Raw genomic sequence first — 9,676 nt, forward strand, 5'->3', positions numbered from 1 at the left:
AGATTTCGTAATAACAGTATAGGCGTTCCTAATTTAAGCTTTAATTCATGTGGTGGTATTCCATTAAAGTTAAGAGTGTGCAAAAATTCTTGAGGATATAAAAGATTAAGTTCGTCTATGTTTTCGGATGAGGATGCAATAGTGTCGTAACTATAATAAGATTTTTCTTGTCCAAGAATTAAGGATAATATGTAATTATTAATTTCATCAGCTGTTTTATTTTTCGGTGTTATGATTGCTCGTTCTTTTAAGTATTCAATACTGCTAAAGTAAGTATTTAAATTATTATATATTGAAGTTGAAATTTTTTCAATTGGATTTGAATCATAATGTAGTATGTATTTTTCTGGTATTTTTACCAATGCAGCGCCTTCATTTTCTAAATCTTTTATTCCTTCAGCAGTACCATCTCCAACATTTAATATCCATTTAAAAAATGTTGCAATTTTCTTTGTTTCTTGTTATGTATGGTTGTATTGTTTTAATCTCATATTTTCTGTTAACTTTAAAATTTTAAAATATGGCCATGAATAAGAGTTATTTATAGTTACATTTATTATATCTTCCTTTGTTCCTGTGAGAATAACTGGTAAAATTTGTCGAAAGTCACCTCCTAAGACAATTGTCATGCCACCAAATGGTTGTTCAAAGTTATTTCTTAAATCTTGAAGTGTTTTATCTAATGCTTCAAAACAATATTTATTAGTCATGGGTGATTCATCCCATAATATATAAGTGATGTTTTATCAATTACTTTTGCCAATTGAGTTCCTTTTTTAATATGACCTGTGGAAAATTTATCTATTGACAATGGTATTTGAAATCTAGAATGTGCAGTTCTTCCCTTAGGCAGTAGTAGTGATGCTATTCCGGAAGATGCAACAACTAAAATTATTTCATTATTTGATCTAATTTTTGTGATTATTGCATTCCATAAATAAGTTTTTCCGGTTCTGTCATGACCATAGATGAAAAAGAGATGATTTTTTTCCTCATGTAGTGATTGTAAAATTTGTTGATAAATAAATTGTTGTTCATTATTTAAACTATATACTAATCTAGTATTTTCTTCTTTTAATTTATATATATCATAATTAAGTTTTTCTCTTAAAAGTTTATTATTTAAAACATCCATTAATGATCTAGTTGTAAGAGGTAAGTTAAAATGTGTTAAGGTTGATGAATTTGAATTTAATAATTTTTCTAGTTCATATAGTACAAAATTGTACAATTCTGTTTTAGGTACTTGAAAATTTGAGTTATTAAATAAAGTTTTAATTTTGCGTAATATATCATTTGTCATAAGTTTCCAATGTTTTTCAAGCAATTTTATTGGGTTATTTACATTGCAAAATAATAAAATTATGATGAATAATTGTCGTAGTTGAGTTGCTGTTGACCAAAATGTAGCTTCTAGTATAGATTCATCCCATTCTCGATCGTCTCCTAATAAGCCTAATGCATAGCATGTTGCTTGGTTTGTTGAATATGTTATGTCATTAATTGTTCGAAGAGCTTCGTAACTTGTTGTGCCTTTTTGATGATTTAATAATAATTTAAGATAGTATAATTCTCCAGAGCTTGGATGGACATGAAAAGTTTGTCCAATTGTATGTCCTATTTGTCTTGGAGACCGATATTTATATTTACTATTCCAAACATATCTAATTGAAAATTCTATGTAAGTTAGTTCTCTTGCATTAATATCATATTTGTTTGTTTCCATCCATTCAATGAGAGTTGTTTTATCAATACCTAGTTGTCTTATTATGTTATTTAGACATTGATTTGAATGGAATGTTATATTTTGCATTCTTGGCAAATGTATTGATAGTCTTTGAACAACTGAATTTCTATAATGTATAAAAAATTCAAACAGTCGCCACATTGCTTCATATGGTGTTATGTATATGCAATTAATATAGTTTTTTATTTCATTTATTTCTTGATAACTAGTTTCTCCAGTTATTTTTGTATGTATGTTATCTTCTATGACTGCTCTTATTCTATCTGGTCCTTTTTTTAAATATTTAAATAAATATTTTATAAGCATAGATTGTGAACAAAGTTCTATATTGATATGAGCATGCAATTTTAAGCATAAATTTTTATTGTGGGGAACTGCATATCTATTGTCTAATTTAATACCTTCTTTTTTGACATAAGAGGATGTGTTTCTTCGTTTATAGTTAAGAAATTCATTTTCGTCAATGGTTGTTTCATTGTTGAATTTTTTTGAACATTCTGAATTTTTCATACATGGAGAATTTGGCTTAGCTATGCCACATGGTCCATGCATCATAAATTCAGCTACAATGTTATATTCTAGTGGATTATTATGAGGATCAAGTATTTCTGCAAAAATAAATCTGTCTATTTGTGATGGCTCACGTAGTATGTCATCATGGTGGAGCCAGAAGAGGAAATGAGAATGTGCTAGTCCTCGTTTTTTAAACTCAATAACATATAAATCTGCAAGATTGAAAAATATTTTATTGTAATTTTTTTGTAGTGTTAGAAAAAAGGAGTGTTTTTTTCTTATCGAGAAACTAAAAAAAGTCTAGGAGAAGAAATCTAACCTGCTGTAATTATTCTAAATATTTTTCATTTTTAATGATGGATAAAACATTATCTAATTTCATTTAAAAATTTCTAGTGATAATATATGGTCTATCTTCAGCTTTTTATCTAGGTATTTTTGCTAGGGCTCTAGTAATTTTAGGCCATTTTAGATTACATGTAAATGTTATGAATAAATCTGTGTTTCCATAGCGTCTGCAAATTTCCATTGCATCTTGATAGTTTTGGATCATATATCTAGGGCTTCCAGTATGGCTTAAAGGAAGGATAGTTCTTTTTCCTATTGCTTGTGCATTTGTATCTCCTCTTGTAATAATGTCTTGAATTCCTTGATAAATCTCGGATCGCAAATTTTTTTGATTTTTCTGAATATAATCTAATCGATCCTCTTCTACAGAAGCATATGCATCAACTACATATTGTTGAAATAATCTGCCTCTTCAAAAAAGTGTATTGCCTTGAATTCTACGTTCTTGTAATTGATGGGAATAGAATTCTCGCATAAAGATTTTTTTTCTTATATATCTATTACTTAAGTTATTTATATTATATTTTAAATTTATTGTGTAACCATCTTCTCCATATGGAAATAATAAAGGATATTGAAGGGCCATATAACATGGGTGTAATTTGGTAATTCTTTGTAAAGTATATGCTTTATCTTGGATAATAATGTCTCTTCCTTGTTCATATTCGCCAATATCTCCAACTATTAAACCAGCTATATCGTTCGATGTGGGTAGGTCATATTGGTTACTATATGTATTTTTTCGGCTTATAAGCCTTAGTTTTATAAATGGCATCTCATCTTGTTGATATCTATCCCTTATCATTCGAAAAAGTTTAACTAATTTATTTGTTTTATCAAGCATTCTGATTAGATTTTTAACTATAAATTGTATTATGTTTTTAGATTCACTATCAAATGAGAAATATGCTATCCGATTTCGGATTTCATTTTCTGTGTCATATATATAGGGTTGTGAAAATTTTAGAGGATTATTATTAATTGGTAGTAGAGACCCCATAAGATGATGTACTTGCCCACTTATTTTGAAAATGTTTGGGCCATTTGGGTTTTGTGTACTTGTGTCTATATTAGCTCCAAATGATGTAAATGTGAACATAGTTATATGTTCGAATATTTCTTTGGAAATGTGTGTTAATTAATCCTCCATGGTAATCAAGTAGTGTATTAAGTGTTTGAGGAGTCTTTTTAATTAAGGGCAAAGTTATTTTTCCATCTTTGCAACAAAGATTGTACATAGGAACATTACTGCCACTGATTTGTTCGTTAAGCCAAAAGAGAGCGCCACAATGTTGACAGATATAGGAACAGTCTCCGAGATCGATATAGACATTAGCAATGCCTATAAGAAATGTTGACAATACATAAAAAATTAGTATTGTCATTGTCATGCAATTTGTTTTTCTAATTTTTAAGAAAGAGTAGTTAGGATGGATGAGATAATTACGTTCTCTATCGCAATTTTCAGATGTTGATGGCATGAATGATTCAAGAATCTCGTCTTGAGACTGTGTAAGTTGTAGTGTTGTACTAAGATTAGATTGAGAGGCTCTTGCCCGCAAAGGTGTGATAATCTGATTTATTTCATTTGGGTGTTGTTCGTTTACATTAGGAAAATTTTGATTCATCTAGGAGATGATACGGTGCATACGTTTGTTTGATTGTGACGTTTTTTCTTGAGTTTTTCTCTTGTCCATTTGTTTCTAGGATACAAAATTAGTTTGGTTAGAAAAGGGAATAAAATATGTGTTTATCTAAATAATTTATATATAATTAGTTTTATTATGGTAAAATCAGTTGTAAGAAATTAAGCAGATAATTTTTTTATCACAACATTTATGATGCCTTATAATTTTAATTATGATTTATTGAGAGGAAAATAATATAGTAATACTAACAATATTAAAATGATAACATTGACAATGCTAACTTTATGACAGTACTAATTTCAATTATGGGCAAAATAAATTAATATAGTAGAAGTAATTTGTTGATCGAATTGATAAATAAATCACATATGAAGAAATAAATTCATATCTATATTTGTATCCTTTCCAAATAAATGAGACAATATAAACATATTTACAAAGATAGAGAATAATAAATTTACAACATTGAGTATTATTCGGTGGAGAATAAATTAATCAAATATTAATATCAAATCAACTAAATTTATGGGTAAACAGTAAATAAATAAATAAACCTATATGAGTGATTGATTGTCTTCAATTTCTTCTGTTACAGGTGAGGAAAAAAGTTAAGTCCTGCTATAACAAAAGCTAACGACATAGGGTTTGAAAAAAAAAAAGATTAAGAAAGTGCTAAGATAATAACAAATGAGTAATTAAGTTGTGAATAGAGAAAAATGATTATAGATAAATATGGAAAAGTTTTGGTATATTGTAATTGTGGCTCATATATATAATAGTAATTTGAATAATATGTAATGAGCAAGTTGGTTATAATGAAATGCCAAAGAAGGAAAAAATGAAAGGGCAACGTAGTGTGCAATGTAATGAGCAAAGGCATATAGATTTAAAGGAAATAAAATAATAAAAGATCATGAGCAAAACATTATGGTAAAATGAGAGAAGACAAAAGATGAAAAAAGTATTAAAATTAATTTACTTTGTAATGAGCAAAGGCAGCCAATTTGAGGGTTCAATGCTTAACTTTTGTTATAATGAATGAATGCAATAACATTTAAAACATGTAAAGCAACAAAAGAGAATGGAAAAGAGAATGGAATTAAATCAGAATATATGAAAGATGTAAGAAATAATAATGAGATTGGATGATATAAAAGATTGAAGAAGCTTGTATTTAGGATAAAATATAAGAAGTGTAAAAGGGTTGTGGTCAGGAGTAGAAAGCAGGGAAAGTAGTTGAAGTGAAATGTCAAGTTATTCAAAATATTAGTTAATTAAGTAATAAGAGAGGGAATAAAAAAGAATAAGTAAAATTTAAAGGTGTTCAAAGATTGCTAATTAGATGAAAAAGATTGAAGTGATGGAAGATGATAAGAGCAAAAATAAATAAGGGAATATAGAATTAACGAAGAATTGACATTGTCAGAATATAAGAGAGTAAAAAAACTTAAAAGCATATGTAGAACAAAGGGGAAAGAAATGCTAGGGAAAAGAAAGAGAAGAAAAAAAAGGCAATAAGTTGTACAAGTAAAACTGAGGAAATGAGAAGGATTAAAACACAATCAAAGAGAAGTATATTGAAATGATAAGGAGATAAAAGAACTGGAATGAGTAAAAAAAATATAAAATGATATGATTAATTTTTAGATAAATTATATAACATTGAAAATATAAAAAGTAATTGTAATCACCATCGCCACATAAAAACGGAGTAGAGAAGGGTATAGAAAAAGGAGCATAAGAGTGAAATTAACCTATGAGATTCAAACTGACGAAGCAAGTTCTACAATGGAGTCAAAAGGAGAAAATAATAAAGTCAATTTATGAGAAATAGAGAAACTAAATTCTTATATTGGAGAAAGGAACAAAAAATAAAAACGAACACTAAACAGGTTGTATAGCAGAAAAAAGGAAAAGAACATAAAATCAGTAGTTCATTACATAGATAAGAGTAATATGGGTATGTATAGAGAGTAGGTTTTAGTTAATTTTAAGTAGAGATATAAGGTTAATGGCAATAATAATTATTAATTAAAAGAAGTTTGCCAACGTTTATTAAGAATTAATAGAAATCTTTTCCAATGGTTTTGCTTGACTACATATTAAGAAAAATAAAGATGACTTATTTTAACATCTGACATAGAAAAGTAATATGTATATTGCAGGCAACAATTGCTAAAGAATTCTAGATAGGAATTAATAAACGTACCTCAAACGCTACAAATTTTCCTCAAACTCTGCTATATAAATCAGCCAATGCCAAGCAGCAGTCAGATATACACAACTAACAGGGCAGGACAACGATTGTAGCAAGCCTTATAAAATATAAAGAATTGAGTAAGAAAATGAATACAAAACAGAAAAAAGGAACAATAAAATTAAAAAACTAAAGGGCACAGTTATAGTAACATTTTTATATATTAGTTATGGCTCAAATATGTAATATTTTCAGCAATGTGTGATAGCTATGTTGTGGCTGCCTGCTAAGGGCAACTTTGTAGCTGCCTACTAACGGCAACTGCACAAAAAAGGATGATATTATATCTATCACACAAATTGTAGCTTATATATGATGCAAAATAAATAGGTGGAGTAATATATAAAATTCTCCAGAGACTACCAGGTGAATAAAAAAAGAAAGTGATCAAAAAAAGAAAAGATAGGACATAACAAAATGATAAAAACTGTTACCTATACAAAAAGAAGACAACGAAAACTGAGAGAAAAAGAAAAAGTGCTAGAAACCAATGATTAGAAAAGAAGTGGCCCAAACCGGTTTAACAAATGGAAATAGCAAAGAGAAATACATGAAGAAAACATAGAACGAGAAAAGGTCAGCAGTGGAAAAAGAAATTTTATGTGACTATGGATAATATTTGAATAAGATAATAGAAGAAAGATGATCAAAATGGATACAATAAGTGAAAATAACAAAGAACATTATAAAATTCAATTGAAAAATAATGAATAAAATGAAAACCAAATTAGGAAAAGGACATTCATAGTAATCTTTAGACAAATTATTTAAAACTTAAAATACCAAAATCAATCATTATCATCATTGCCACATAGATCAATTTATTAAAGCTAAAATAGACAGATAAATATATATTTCTATATATGTACGTATCTGTGTGTGTATATATGTACATGAATAATTAAGTAAGCAAATAAATGAATTAAAAAATGAAAGAAAAGACAAACTTAAAAAATAAAAATAAAAACAAACTTATAACAATATTTTTATATAGGAAAAGAACATAAAACCAGTAGTCCATTACATAAATAATAGTAGTATGGGTCTAAATAGAGATTTGGTTTTAGTTAACTTTAAGTAGAGATATAAGGTTAATGGTAATAATTATTACTAATTAAAAGAAGTTTGCCAACGTCTATTAAGAATTAATAGAAATCTTTTCCAATGATTTTGCTTGACTACATCTTAAGAAAGATAGAGATGACTTATTTTAACATCTGATATAGAAAAATAATATGTATATTACAGGCAACAATTGCGAAAGAATTCTAGATAGGAATTAATAAACAGACCTTAAACGCTACAAATTTTCCTCAAACTCTGCTATATAAATCAGCCAATGCCAAGCAGCAGTCAGATATACACAACTCATAGGGCAGGACAACGATTGTAGGAAGCCTTATAAAATACAAAGAATCGAGTAAGAAAATGAATAAAAAACAAAATAAAGGAAACAATAAAATTAAAAAACTAAAGGGCACAATTATAGTAACATTTTTATATATTAATTATAGCTCAGATATGTAATATTTTTAGCAATGTGTGATATCTATGTTGTGGCTGCCTGCTAAGGGCAACTTTGTGGCTGCCTACTACGGGCAACTGCACAAAAAAGGATGATATTATATCTATCACACAAATTGTAGCTTATATATGATGCAAAATAAATAGGTGGAGTAATATATAAAATTCTCTCGAAATTACTAGGTGAATAAAAAAGGAAAATGATCAAAAAAAGAAAAGATATGACATAACAAAATGATAAAAACTGTCACCTATACAAAAAGAAGACCAAGAAAACTAAGAGAAAAAGAAAAAGTGCTAGAAACCAATGATTAGAAAAGAAATGACCAAAACCGGTTTAACAAATGGAAATAGCAAAGAGAAATACAAGAACAATAAAATAGAAGGCAAAAAGATCAGCCGTGGAAAAAAGAAATTTTATGTGACTATGAATAATATTTGAATAAGATAATAGAAAAAAGATGATCAAAACAGATACAATAAGTGAAAATAACAAAAATAAAACATTATAAAATTCAATTGAAAAACAATGAATAAAATGAAAATCAAATTAGGAAAAGAACATTCATAGTAATCTTTGGACAAATTATTTGTACTTAAAATATCAAAATCAATCATTATTATCATTGCCACATAGATTAATTTATTAAAGCTAAAATAGATAGATAAATATATATTTCTATATATGTATATATTTGTGTGTATGTATATGTATATGAATAATAAAGTAAGCAACAAGCTTAAAAAATGAAAAAAAACATAGTTATAATAATTTTTTTATTTAGTAATTATGGCTCAGATATGGAATATTTTCAGCAATGTGTGATAAATAAGTTGTGGCTACCTGCTAGGGGCAACTTTGTAGCTACCTACTAAGGGCAACTGTACAGCACTATCAGATATTATATTTATCACACAGATGATAATTTTTATGTGATACAAAGTGAGTAAATGGAGTAATATATAAAGTTGTCCAAAGATTACTAAGTGAATTAAAAAAAGTTACAAAAAAAAGGAAAAGGAAAGAGAGAGCGGAAAAAATTAATATTGACAAAATAACAAAAACTATAATCTGTTTCCTAGGAAATCAAAAGAAACTGGGCTAAAAAGTAGTAAATGGAATAGTAGGAAAACCATAAATATCATAAGAATAGTAAAATAAGATAATAGGGGTTTTCTTTTTTTTCCTTTTTTTGGCATTAAATAGGAACAATAATATAGAAGAACGAAAGGTCAACAATGGGAAAAGAAATTTTATGTAACCATGGATAATATTTTAGCAAAATAATAGAAACCAAATGAACAAAATCAGTAGAATAAGCAAAAAAAAGGAGGACAAAACTTTATTAAATCCAATTGAAAAACAATGAATAAGATCAAAATCAAATTAGAAAAAGAATATTCACAACAATTTCTAGAGAAATTATATAAAACTCAACACATCAAAATTAATTACAGTCATCATTGCCATGCAAAGTAACTTACCAAGACTAAACGAAGACTAAAATAGGTGGAGAAATATATATATATATATATATATATATATATATATATATATATATGCATGTATACATCATCAGAAAACAAGTCAAATAGCAAATGTATAAGGACTACTTACTAAGCAAATACAAAGAAAAA

Source organism: Morus notabilis, unplaced genomic scaffold (assembly GCF_000414095.1).
Source record: "Morus notabilis unplaced genomic scaffold, ASM41409v2 Scaffold130, whole genome shotgun sequence".
Lineage (NCBI taxonomy): Eukaryota > Viridiplantae > Streptophyta > Magnoliopsida > Rosales > Moraceae > Morus > Morus notabilis.